Raw genomic sequence first — 9593 nt, 5'->3', positions numbered from 1 at the left:
GAAAGAAGGAAGGAAGGAAGGAAGGAAGGAAGGAAGGAAGGAAAGAAAGAAAGGTAAAAAAAAGAGAAAGAGAGAGAGAGAGAGAAAAAAAGAAAAGAAAGAACCATGCCTTATGGCTAGTTTTTCCAATGATGGAGCTGAAAAAGGGTGCAAAATGGATTCTGATGCTAAGAACTCAAATTCATGGCTAGCTATTTAACTCTCCTCTCCTATTTATGCCTATGTGGGGACTAGTGGGTGGTTCCTCAAGAATAGGCTAGCAACCAGCGATTGTCCATCTCTACTTGCTTGACTTTGCCTTACAATGAACAGAAGATTTTACCTGTTCTTCTCATTAAAGGTATGAATTTGGATTCTAGTTTCTTTGTCAGTCAAATGAGGAATTAAAGCCATATAACCATGGTGAAGCTATAACCATCCCTAGTTTATTTATTTGTTACCACTGTATCCTTAAAGTGTTATTCATGTTTATCGCATCCAGGAGCCTCATGGACTCTTCCAAGATTTTTTCCTTCCCCTTGTTTGTATCACTAGCATTGACAATAGCCTAGCACACGGTAAGTGCTCTCTGTGTCTGAACTGATGTGAGTCATTTGTGGCTATTACTAAATCCATAGACACCTGCTATACTTCCTAATTTCAAAATGCTCTTCCCCTGCTCTCTCTGTACTGAAATACTTACGAGGCCATTCGGCGCTCAGAGAAAATCAGGCTTTAGCACCACTGAAGCTACCTTCTCTCTTTAGTCAATGGTTCTGTTGAAAGCTCATTTTAATAAATGCACCAGAGAGGCATTTTTGAATAGAAAACGGTCATTCAGCTTTGTGGAATGTCCAGGTGGAATAAGTATTAGATGCTTTTGTTATTTCTGCCACTTTGGTTAATGAAGCCGTTGCCTTTACAATATAATTAGAGCAAGAACAATTCTCTCACCAAATATAAAGCAACACACATAGGTCTCGTTACTAGAGTGTCCCTCTGAAGAGTCACAGGAAACATTCAAATACAGGGCTTGACATATTAGGGTAAATGCAGCCAATTAAGAAAATGGTAAGTAATTTCATGAGAGAAATTCCAATTCTTACTAAAGATGTTCAGTGTCCCTTTGGTGTCAAACCACCTTTTGTTTTTTAAGATCCAGAGAAAGTGGCTGCATAATCATGTTTTTGTTTTCTCCGGATGAGGCATTATCGTAAGAACATTTATGGTAACATTTCTGCTTCTAAATGCAGAGTGGGAATTTGAGGAGAAAAAAAAAAAATGCCACCATACTTATCTCTCTGAGACTGAAGACAAAATTAGTCTTTTAAATTCAGTGGTCTAACTGCTCAGAGTGCCAGATAAGTCAACGAAAAGCACCGAACTCCCAAGAGAAACAATTCAGCTCTTCTTCATGGTCTATTAGGTTAGAAACTGTCTATTAGACAAGACTTTCTTCGGTCTACCTCATAGAAATTGGTATTATACATAAAGTGTCAACTCTCCACACTAGTTAGCTTCACATTTTCATTGCCTGATTTTCCTTCCATCCATTCATCCAGCACATCCCCCAAAATGCCCCACGCGTGTTTTATAGAACAAGCATTTGTTCTATAAACTTGACAAATATGTACATCTTTCTCAGCCCAAAATACCTACATACAGTCAAGAAAACGGGCTCTGTAGAATTGAAACATCTTGGGCTTTAGTTGAGATACACTAATTTCCTAGAGATAGACTAAATGGCTTGAGATCCGTACCGATCGTTTATAGTTACTGTAGTCGAAGGAGAATGACTTTTTTAAGCCATGCAACAACCTACATTTGAGTTTGGCAGAAATATCCACTAAATATTTACGCATCTTTGAATTAAGAAAGCAGGATCGAACACATAGAGTACATCATGTTTGAATTTGTAAAATGTGTGAGATTTAAGTTTGCAGGGTTTTGACATAGGGTTACATGCTGTTTATTAGGAAGAAGTAGACATTCTAATGCCATTTCTTTGCCCAAACTTCCTTCTCTTTCATTCAAAGATGCTAGGCATCTTTAGGAAGTAAGGAGCTTGGTTAAAAGAGTCTGAGGTTTAGCATCTGAGAGTATATAATTCACATCTCCACCCTGTCATTTACCAGCTTTGTGGCCTTTGGCCACCTCTTAATCTACTTAAATCTTATAAAATGCAGCCAATAACACTTGCTTTACAGGATGAATGTCCAGGAAAAAGTCGACATTTACATTGGTTGGTTTTTATTCGTAGCAGAGGCGAAATAAATGGCAACTGTTCATTTACCACACTGTTCTGTGTTTTTAATGTGGTTTTAATACTTTGTTTGAGGAATCCTCTATAATAGATGGTGTTTTAACTGAGTACAACTAAAAGCATATTGTAATTTATAATAACCTTTATAGATAAAAAAATTCCTAGAGCCATTTATTCTGTTATTAATAATATTTACTCTAGTCACTAAATAAAGGCTATCTAACTCACACGTTATAATTTTCTATTCTAGATCTCTAGATCAACATGGTTGTTCCTTCCAGGGCCAGGCAGAGTGGCCTGTCACATATGGCACATATGGCAAAACCATATATTTGTAAAAGAAATAGCTTGAGTTGTTAGTTTGGCGAAGAGCAGAGATGTGCTTGGGAATCACTTAGAAATGAACAGAGTGCGGATAATTTAGGACACCTACAGAACAGAATGACTAAATTGTTTTAAAGGTTGATGTGTAGGATGGAGAGGGACATTTATCAAGACAAGAACCAGTATGAGGTTCATTGCACAAAGCAGTAAAATGGTAGGGGTGGAAGTGATAAAAACATGCTGTGGGTTTTTTTTTTTTTAGCCTTCACTTGGTCAGACTGTGGGAGGGTAAACAGATTGAAGACCCAGTTTGCTTATCGACAGAATAGCTGAGAGAAAATTACATGAAAATGAGAAAAGACATTTTGGGTCATTCTGCTGTATTTGAAGTGAAAACTTTACAGACGCAATGCTGACAAAGAACGAACTTTAATTAAACCTGGGTTGTTTGTGTGGTTATTCTTCCCCTGAGCAATTCTTCTTTAGAGACATGACAGCCCTTCTGTGTTATTTTTTATTGGATTTTGTGTAATTTCCCCCGCTCCCTTCAGCAATGGTATCATTGATGCAGTGGTGTTCGTTTCTAGAAGCCCTCTCTGACTTATATCGTGACCTCATTGGCATTTAATTTAAACGCAAGAAGCAAGAAGCGAACAACATTCCTCTTTTACAGGTGAAGTATCTGCAAAGTCTAGGGTATTGAACACAGTGGCTAGTAGTTTGAAATTTCTGATATCAACATCTCAAGTGTGCCCAATATTTTTGTTGAAACTGTATAGTAAAACTAAGGCCTCATACTTGGCTGTGTTCAGTTGCAAATATTTTCACAAAAAACCAAGAGAAAGTAAGACAAGATGGAGGTCGCAGGGGAAGGCTCCTGTGTTGGAGAAGCTCTTTCTTTGGGTTCAGAGCCTGTTGAGGTGCTGGTGGGGGATGGGGGGGTGGCTGCGGAACACTGAGGCACTGTATGTGATGGACCAGAAAGGGAAAAATTGAGGAATCACATTCTGGAAGAGATGCAAAAAATCTGAAGAGAGCATTTTTAGGAAACAGGGGAGGCAAGGGAAGGAGAGATGCCATGTTAAAGAGGCTGAGGGAGACTGCCAGCTGACCTGGGCTGGACGGATTCCGGAGATGGAGTGTTCATTCCCTCAGTGGCTCTTATGCTTCTGGCACATGGGCAAGGACAAATTATGCTTTTTAAAAGACCGGGGAGGGATGGTCAGAATCACTCAAGGGCATCCCAGCTCTGGTTATGACTGTGCCACCAACAAACTCACTAGATGACCGGAAACTAGTAATTCATCTCTAAGAGGAGGGAGTCCAATTAAAATGATCACTGAAGACGTCCTCAGGCATTTTGGATGTTGTTAATATTAATTCTGTTAAGGGAACGACACAGAACCACTGTGACTGGAGAGAAAAATCAGGGACTTTGATGGAAAGTAGTCAAAGGCAATATTTGCACATATGACCCTCAGAGTGTGGCTTTGGATCTGCAGGCTTTGGAATGTGAAGGAAAACACCAGACGGAGGGTTTTTTCTTTGCTCTGAAGTCTTGCTGTGTTAGAAGCCGGTTGACAACATGTCCATTGCCGGGCTTTGCGTCCTTCCAACACCACTATCAGCTTTGGAAATTCACTTTAAGGAAGGCCAGAATTTGCACTTAGAATGCAAGGGAGATAAGAAGTAGGTGACTATTTCTTCTTAGAAGCTGGGATCGTGAAGACCACAGAATTTACGTTTGGAGGCTGCGAGCCTGTCACCCTGGCCTAGAGCTTCATAATTCTAGTGTCGAACACGTATAAGGACCTGTCTATATGGAGGGCTGTACTGAGCCACTACACTTTGGGTTCTTTATAATTAGTGTGCCGTTGGTAGCAAAACAAATGCTCGTTTAAAAGAACTTAACTTTTGGGGTGTCTGGGTGGCTCAGTTGGTTAAGGGTCCGGCTTTGGCTCAGGTCATGATCTCATGGTTCGTGAGTTTGAGCCCTGCAGTGAGCTCTCCGCTATTGGCACAGACCTGCTTTGGTCTTCTGTCCGCCTCTCCCTCTGCCTCTCCCCGTCTCTCTCTCTCTCTCTCTCTCTGTCTGTCTCAAAAATAAACGTTAAAAAAAAAATAAAAGAACTTAACTTTGGACAGTTGGTATTTACTGAGAGGACCTTACTGTTGGGGGAAATGGCAATTAGCTAGCATTTATTGCTATGGGTAACATACCATGCTTTTCCAGCTTGATTTACAGTGAAATGTGGAGTAACTGTCCACTAAGTAAGGAATTTTCCTCCTGCCTATTTAATTCCTCACCTTTGTTTTCCAAAATAATTTTAACAGCTAGAACATTTTTTTCCCTCTGGTGTTTTCTCATCTGTATGGAGTTATTAAATTTCAATAAAAAAATTAATTCGGAAATTCTATCCAAATCCTAAGCCTGATTTATTACTGTTTTCACCTCTGGATGGCCATCTTGCCTTAGGTAATTACCTCATTGGATGTGGCCTCAGGATGTGTTTCTACGACTCTAGATTCACTGTCTGCTAATGAAAAGTATAATCAAACAGCTGGTTGTTCTGCAAATTCCAAACCGGCAGAATAGTTATCTTCAATTCACTGAATATAGACAGAACCAGGTGGTTATTTCTTCAGTGTGGTCCATTTGTTACTAGGACTCAGACTATTAAAGGCCAACAGCACCTCTTAGCTACACTGTACTTATGTGTGGTAGGGTAAAGGGGAGAGGGGGATGGGATTAGATGGTTTGAACCTTTCAGAGCAGTCTCACCTTTTCTAGCACAAAGCGTTTTTCCTCTCTGCTTTTAACACCTGCCTTTAGAATTTTAGCGAGAGCTAAAAGGTCTCCTTTCATTCTTGATATTGATCTTTGAAGAACTCAAGTGGTCCCTTGCAGAAATCACAAGGGTCATTTCTCACGGTAAATTTTAATAAAAACCCAATATGGATGATAAAAACTTACTCCAGTGACGTAAATAATTTGGTTAAAATTTAGTTATTCATTGGTCGATCCCTTCATTCAACAAGTTAACGAAGTGGCTACTCTGAGCCCACCTAGTCCTTAAAGAACCAGGTAATTCCATACAATTAAAAAAAATTAATGTTTATTTATTTTTGAGAGAGAGAGAGAGAGAGAGAGAGAGAGAGAGTGGGGGAGGGGCAGAGAGAGAGGGGGAGTCACAGAATCCGAAGCAGGCTCCAGACTCTGAGCTGTCAGCAGGGCTCGAACCCATGAACTGTGAGATCGTGACCTGAGCCGAAGTCGGTCGCTTAACGGACTGAGCCACCCAGGCACCCCAATTCCATACAATTCTTGCAGCTGGGTTCGCTGATTGTTATTCTGGATAGCTTACCATAGGTGCTTTACAGACTGCACAAAGGCTTCAGTTTTTCATTCACTTTGTTTCAAGTTAGAAGGTTAAGAAAATATGCCATATAAACTTTCGACCGGCCATAGGCCTTATTTAATTTGGAAATGCGCAAGCCATGATTCTATTTGGAGATACTGAAGGCCAAGGAAATTTTGAGAAGAATTGAAAATGATTCGGAAGTTAAGATCTAGAGACACTGACATCTAAACATGTTTCGATTTTAAGCCAGATCAGAAAAAGCAGGTGACAGGAGATCATTCAAAAGTATCCAAAAGAAGCCTGGTCCTGCTCCTAGGGTTGTATGCACCCCGCATGTGTTGGGCATGAGGGGCTGGGCTAACTACATACTAAGGCCAAAGTCAAAATAGGCGAGGGGAAATCCAAATGACACCCAACAGGGATTATACAGATGTACAGATGGGGTGCTGCAAATAGGAGAAGGAATGGTAATGTTAGAAGTAGGAATATCTGCACCACATAAAGGTGGTAAGGGCAAGCAATTCAGGATTAAAAGTCAGCAAAAACATTTTTGCTAAATGCCCATTTTTTTATGAGCACTGGCAACCTCCAAAGGTGAAAGCCTGGAGGTTTAAAAACATGTTATGGGACAGGGCAACAGCCACTTGCAAACGCAGTGTATTAGTTTCCTGTGGCTGCTCTAACAAATTAGCATAAACCTGGTGGGTGGCTTGAAACAGAACTTTATTCTCTCACAACTCTGAATGCCACAAATTGAAATCAGTTTCACTGGGCTGAAATGAAGGTTTCAGTCGGGCCATACTTCTTGTGGAGGCTCAGGGTGGCTTCTGGTGGTTGCTGTCTCTCTTTGGCTTTGGCTCTATCACTAATCTCTGCTGGGGTCACACTCCTCTGTGTGTGTAAAGTCTCCCTTTAGCTCCCTTTTACAAAGATACATGTGATTACATTTAGGGCCTACCCAGATAATCCAGGATAATCTCCCCGTTTCAAAATCCTTGATTTAGTCATCGGCAAGGACACCGCCCCCTTAAAACTACATTAAGTATCACGTAAGGTAATATGTTTTGGGGCCACAGATTTGAGGATTAGGCATGGATATCTTTTGGGGGGCATATTTTCAGCCTACCACCCCTAGAATTCTCAAGTGATGAGAAAGGCCAGATTTGACTGGCACGGTGGTAGGAAAGACTTTCATAAAACTTGGCCCATTGAAAATATTTCACTTCCCATTCTATCTCCTGTCTTTCCAGGAAGAAACACAGAAGCCAGACAAGCAATGACAACTATCTACTGCAACAGCTTATCATACTTGTCTTGTGAGGAACATCTTGAATACAACCCTAGAGCCATGCTGAAGGTTCTAGGCTGGTAAGTTTCCTGTGGAGGAGGAAAAGGGTAGGAGGGAAAAAAAGGGACACAAGAACAGAGAGAAGAGGGAAAGAGGGGGCAGGGAGGAGTAAGACCCACTAGAGGGACGAGAAACTATCCAAGGCACATCAGATTTCTGTCCTTAAAACCAGAAGTTGTAGCCATTTTGATGGAATGGATCATATGTTTACAATCAGACAGTAACTAAACATTATGACATTGTGTGAACATTAAATAAGTATTGTTCATATGAAATCATGTGTCTGGGTCATTCCATCTGAATAATGGACACAGCCTGAGTAGAAGAATCAAATATCACCTCTTCTCTGAAACTGTTTTCGAGTGCTCTGTGTAGAATTACTCATTTGCTCTTGTTGGCTCCCAGAGTACAGCACACATTCACCGACAGTGCTGCTTAGGACCATACATGGCACACTTTTCAATCCTACTGGATTGAAAGCTCACTGGCTGTGAGCTTTGTGGGAAGAGAAATTCTGTCCATATAACTAATATTTAATGAGAACTTGTGATGTGCAGACCACTTTAAATACTCCTACAAGATAACTATTTTGTTCCCATGTAATTTTTTTTTTAACATTGATTTATTTTTGAGAGACAGAGCACAAGTGGGGAGGGGCAGAGAGAGAGAAGGAGACAGAATCCGAAGCAGGCTCCAGGCTCTGAGCCGTCAGCACAGGGCCCGACGCGGGGCTCGGACTCGCAAACCGTGAGATCATGACCTGAGCTGAAGTTGGAAGCTCAACCGACTGAGCCACCCAGGCGCCCCAATTTTGTTCTCATTTTAAAGATGATAAAGCCAAAGCCAAGAAGGTTACGTATTGTCAAGGTCACATGGCAAGAGAGAGGTAGAGCTGGGATTTGAAAGTAGACAATCTTGATTCCCAAATCTTCACTCTTACATAATCTAATACATTATGCTACCCTGCACCTAACATAGTAAGATAGTTCAGTTCCTTGCACTGTTAATGGTCAGATTCTTTCAAAATCCAATACATAAACTTGTATGAAACATAACTTGATTTTACTCTGTTTTTGTTTGGTTTCTAGGGTTTATTTAAAAAAATTTTTTTTTTCAACATTTATTTATTTTTTGGGACAGAGAGAGACAGAGCATGAACGGGGGAGGGGCAGAGAGAGAGGGAGACACAGAATCAGAAACAGGCTCCAGGCTCCGAGCCATCAGCCCAGAGCCTGACGCAGGGCTCGAACTCCCGGACCGTGAGATCGTGACCTGGCTGAAGTCGGACGCTTAACCGACTGCGCCACCCAGGCGCCCCTCTAGGGTTTATTTTAAAGAAAGGTTATTGCCTTACGTTTTGGATTACATTTTTTCCCAACTGAGGAAAAGTGTGAAATGTCTCTAATTAAGTAATCAAACAATGTAAGCTGTAAGCTGTTGTGATAATCTCAAACTTCGAACAGTTTCCATTGATGTTAAGACTGAGGAGAGGGAAGGAAAAATGAAGGTGTTACTCTGAGTTTGTTTTCCTAAGAGATGTAATTTATTTAGCGGAGCTCAAAAGTGCTCTCAGAAGGACGGGATGTACATGCAATCTACATCGTGAATACAAAGAGGTGGACAAGAGGAGAGTTTGTGGAAGGACTGAGCCACCGTACTGCAGTCATTGCTGTTTTCAATAAACATTCGTTGGGTGCCCGTCTGTTCAGAGTTCTTCAAGAAGAAACTCATAATGTAAGTTGCTGAATAGTATCTCCACTTAACCTTGTGAACCACCAAGAAATCCGGGAATGTCGCTCTGTAGTTTGAACTTTGGCGAACTTCTCTCTTCTTCTTAGAGAAGCTAGTAGTGACTTGCTTTCTGGTGATACCTCCATGACTATCCTCATAAGCATTTGTCAAAAATATTTGCTGAATGGATGAATAAGTGGATCGGTCAGTCAGTTGAGAAAGTTTGACTATTCCCAGTGAAAAGTAGCAAAAGACCTTATATTTTACTGGGTTAGGACACTGGTTTGATTTGAAGATTTTAGACATTGTCAAGGAATTTATCATTTCTCTTTTCCCTACTTCACATTTGTCTTCCTTTTCCTCCTTTTCTTCTCTCGATCTTTTTTCTCTTTCCCTACCTTTCACTCCTCCCCATCCTTCTCCAACTACTATGAATATCTCCATGATCCCTAACCAGATAGATACCTGTGTTTATGAGGAAAAGAATTGAATTTTAAAAATGTGATTTTGATTTAACTTACTAGGGCTTGAGATGTTAGTGAGGTATCAGGAAGTTACGATGTGAGCATATACATTAAGAGAGAAG

The sequence above is a fragment of the Herpailurus yagouaroundi genome, unplaced genomic scaffold (assembly GCF_014898765.1).
Source record: "Herpailurus yagouaroundi ecotype Mexico unplaced genomic scaffold, PumYag 28, whole genome shotgun sequence".
Classification (NCBI taxonomy): Eukaryota; Metazoa; Chordata; class Mammalia; order Carnivora; family Felidae; genus Herpailurus; species Herpailurus yagouaroundi.
Note: the sequence above shows the minus strand (reverse complement) of the source record.